Below are 4,431 nucleotides of genomic sequence, written 5' to 3'. Positions count from 1 at the left end.
GTGAATATGATAAAATCTATGTCTAAGACACAAACAATTTATTGACAAACACAAATACAAAATTAATAATAACAATAGCTCAAAATTGTGTGGTGTAGGCAGTTTAGCTTAAAGGTAAAACACTCTGACCGGTAATCACTGAGTTGTGAGTTCGAGTCTCATGGCTGGCTGCTAACAATTGTTTATGCAATGTAAGGATGTTCTATCCTATTTAGCATTATTATGTAAAATATTTCTTTATTTGTATATTTCAGTATATCTCAACGCTTCTAAAAGAGCAAACTTTGTTTCCACATCATAATATCATAAATGTAGTCACAACTATTAGGTAGCAGGTAGCGATTTTCTTCACTACATCAGGGAGTGACGACCCTGCCTGACACGAGTCCCAGGATCAGCTGGCTCCGGCTGACAGTACCCTGATTGGGCCCCTCTCCAGGGTTGCCGAAAGGAGAAAATCTTCAAAGAAATCCTGAGTGGAGCCCCGTAGGCGGTTTAGTGTTCAATTCGATGTTCATCCGGCAGCTCCTGCAACCAAGCTGGTGCCAAACGTAATGCTCTGCACTACTTTGGGCTACATCAGCGAGGTCGAGAGATGAATCCTGACGATTGGGCTACCCAGGATTTTCTTACATCTAGCGCAGGCCTGCGCAAAACTGAAGAGGCAACTCCATTGACTCCCGAGACAAAAGGATGCCAACAACAACAAGAACAAGTGACAGATATACAGCAATGTACAGTCTCACACATGCAGATATATGGAATCATTATGCAGTTTTGCAGTTTTGCAAATATTAGGGTCTCTATCACAAAGAGAATTGTAATTTATTGTTTAACGAAGATTATACATAAAAGGCTTTACACAGTTTAGTACGGGAGTAAATTAAGTTCAATTTCAACAAGTTGAGATGGTGCTAATAATATGCACCAACCGATATATTTGGCAAATTATCATCATCCAGGTATGAGTTGTTGTTAACATTAGTGTCAACAAGTAACAGTTCTGGAGAGGGTCACATACGTTAGTAGATTCATATTAGTGGGAAAGACTAAAAGAAATATGTATATATAAGACGGGTAGCTCATTCGAAATTTTACAACCCCCAGGCAGAAATATAGACGTCACTAAAATATAAAGAGCACTGATCAGCACCAGTGTTACTAGAAATAAGAATGGAAATAACTCAATAGTTATGAAAAGTACAATCTTAAAGACTGATATTGAAGCTAAGCTCCTTATAACACCGGACATAGCCAGATAATCAATGATTACCACTTTAGTGAGGTCTATATTTCTGCCTTACATGAGGCGGTACTATGGCCAATGAGGTAAATCCGAGGCGTGGTTATTGCTAGTTGAAAATTATTATTATTATTATTATTATTATTATTATTATTATTATTATTATTATTATTATTATTATTATTATCATTTCCTTTCAATTCAATTTCCCTTTCTTGCCAAGGGTCTTCCTCACACCTAAGGCAGAGAAATGTACTGTATATATTGATAGGCTAATCAAATAAACCCACGTGTTCATTTACACTATCATGTGCCAGAGAAAATAGCGGACGAAAGGCAGAGAAAAGACAAAAAGAAAATATAAATAAAGAAAATAAAAGGGGGAAAAGAAAGAAAATTCACACCGACAATGATCCTTCCAATACCTGTGACGTACAATTTAAGACAATCCTTTGCACTTCCTGCATGGATGGTACGCCAGGGAAGATTCTCAAATAATTTTTAGTTCCGGGTTTTTATCATTCCAAGTTGTCCTACAATCACTAGTATTGAAACCGTTTGAGATACTACAACTTTCCGATTTCGATTAACAAAATTTATATTTTCTGAGATTATCAAATTGTTTTGACGATATATTATAGTCACAGGGCATACTCATTTCAATCAGTTAAAAGAACATCATCGTCATCATCATCATCATCATCATCATCATCATCATCATCATCATTATTATTGAATGAGACAGCAGCGCATAGCATCAAAGTTACAATGGTGTACAAATATAGGAATCCTAATATACACAACATGACTACACATTCGATAAGTGTACACAAGGTACAGGCATCACACCAAATATGTGCGCGACATGGTGATCTCACACCAAGATAAACATCACATGATCGTGTAGGAATGGCCCATATCAGAACTTTCTTCAGGTCGAGTTGCCAATCCCATTCATAATGTCAATAGCTAAGGTTTGATTTAAGGATGACCAAAACACCCATGCATGCCATGATGCTCTCCCGCTACGTCTGCTCGTGAACAGAGATTCACCAATCGGCAGCCACTAAGGGACAAGCTCAAGTTGTTAAAGTCAAATAACGGACTAGCAAATTTGTGGTATTGGGCACATGATAACACTTCCAATCAGTTAATCTCAGAAGCAATGGGAGCCAGTCTCTGGAATTGCATCAGGGTTGTTATTATTATTATATGAAAACTCACTGATTACTATGCTGATTACGATGGAAAGTTTCAGCTGTCCACAGCCGGAAGACTAAGTTGACACTTGTTTACTAGTTATGCTTCAAGAACCCTGTGAATAATTCATATAGTTATATGCAATGCTGATTTTGTAGGTGTTCTACCTTCACACTTGTACCAATCTTTTTCAGCAATGTTGGCAGTTGATTGCTGATATTTCTAAGTGCACCAATTTCTATTGCTATCACGTATACTCTCTTCATTGGCCACAACCTTCATGTTTCCCACTTTAAATTGTCATAGTTGTTTATGTGTTTATTGTTATTATCATCATCATTATTATTACTATTCTTGTTGTTGTTATATTTTAGAAGGATTGAAGTAAGCCTTCACAAATGTAAAGAAACAAGACGAAGAGTTCGATGCAATTCCAGTAGATATTTTTTGGATTGAACGATATTACGACTGCCATCCTCTCTTTGCAAAAAAACAAAAAAAAAACAAAAAAGAAAAGACATAGTGAAAAGATTTCAAAATTATTGAACTTAAAATTTAAAGCATGAACGAGAGTAACTAGCATTCATACACTCATGGAATTACATCATCAGTCTTTAAGTTTCAATTTTATAACTGGCGAAACGAAAAAGACAGAAAAGAGAGAGAAAAAACGGAAAGAAAAAGTAAAAGTAAAAGGATATTTACTGGAACATTTTTGTATAAATTTGCTACTATTTTCCTGTTATTTTATTCATTCCTCCAGGGGGTGATGTTCATGACCCGCAAACATATTTCTTATAATGCATTGTGAGTAATGAAAGTGAAGCAGATTCAGAATATTTTCTGAAACTGGGCACTAGTCTTTTTTTCAAAATTGCAGCCGTTTGATGCAAAATGTTAGGCACGTTCCGTCAAAATAAAACTATTCTGCCTGACATCATATCTGTACCCATTAAATCTTTCGATTAATTGTTCTGTTGTATAACCAACATAAATCAAATTGTGTTTCGTGCATTCTACCGCGTACACTAAGTGAGAAACTCTATATGTCGCAGCTCCTGCATAAATCATAGCATTTCTGTTATGACACCTGATGGAATTCACTAGACTACTGTTGTTGTACAATGAACAGAGCTTACCTCCCTTGCAGCTGTTTTTTTTCAATGTATAGCGTGCAGATACTCCAACGTTAGGATATTTAACCAGAGTATTGGTTCATGGCCATCTAGGAATTTGAATTCCTTCCGTAATTGTGTCTCGAATTTCATTATTAAGACATTAGCGATGTTAACTGCCACGAGGTTATTATGGTTAATTTTTTTTTTGTCCAAACCTCACTGTGTTTTTTTGTAAAACAGCGTCCCTCAATAGACTACAGAGAAAATTTAATGGACTTCTTTTGTTTGACAATTTTTCGAAGGCATTCATGCATACTTCTACCCCATCTTCGTGGCCAATATTGGGACGTAAGGAAGGAACATCCAGGGTTAAACATAAACCGTTTTCGAATGGCTACGTCGCTTAAAAATGTTGTTGATTTTAGAAAAATAAAACGTATCTCGAATATAAGAACTCGATCTTTTTGCAACATCAGTAGAAAGTCATCAAGCCATTCCGAAATGTTGGCTGTACAACAATCAAAGCAGCTGCAAATTGGGTTCATTAGAGGAAATATTTCGAACATTTTATGTATTTTAGGAAGACCATAAAGTACAGGTGTTTCGTTTGACCACAATATCCTGGATTCGGCCTTATTAATGAAATTGCTTTCCTCTATTTCCAGGATTATTTTGACAATTTCCTCTGTGTAATTAGGGTATTTGGAAAGACAGATAATTACTCATAAGAATTTTAGTCATTTAAAACTTATTTACCAGCCGAAATATACTCACTTTTGGAAGTAATTACGATTGCGACTCGCTTATCCGACTTTCTAATAACAATAGAAAGGCTATGAGGTAAATATCGAAGTGTGTAACGTTGGGAAT

At 35.9% G+C, this 4,431-nt stretch overlaps 1 pseudogene; it reads left to right on the top strand.

Annotated features, from left to right (window-relative positions):
• The first annotated feature begins 1,296 nt into the window (after positions 1-1,296).
• LOC128247440 (U4 spliceosomal RNA) lies at positions 1,297-1,377 on the top strand (annotated as a pseudogene).
• The last annotated feature ends 3,054 nt before the right edge of the window (positions 1,378-4,431 follow it).

This window comes from Octopus bimaculoides, chromosome 3 (genome assembly GCF_001194135.2).
Source record: "Octopus bimaculoides isolate UCB-OBI-ISO-001 chromosome 3, ASM119413v2, whole genome shotgun sequence".
Taxonomy (NCBI): Eukaryota; Metazoa; Mollusca; class Cephalopoda; order Octopoda; family Octopodidae; genus Octopus; species Octopus bimaculoides.
This window is presented reverse-complemented; position numbering and strand designations above follow the sequence as displayed.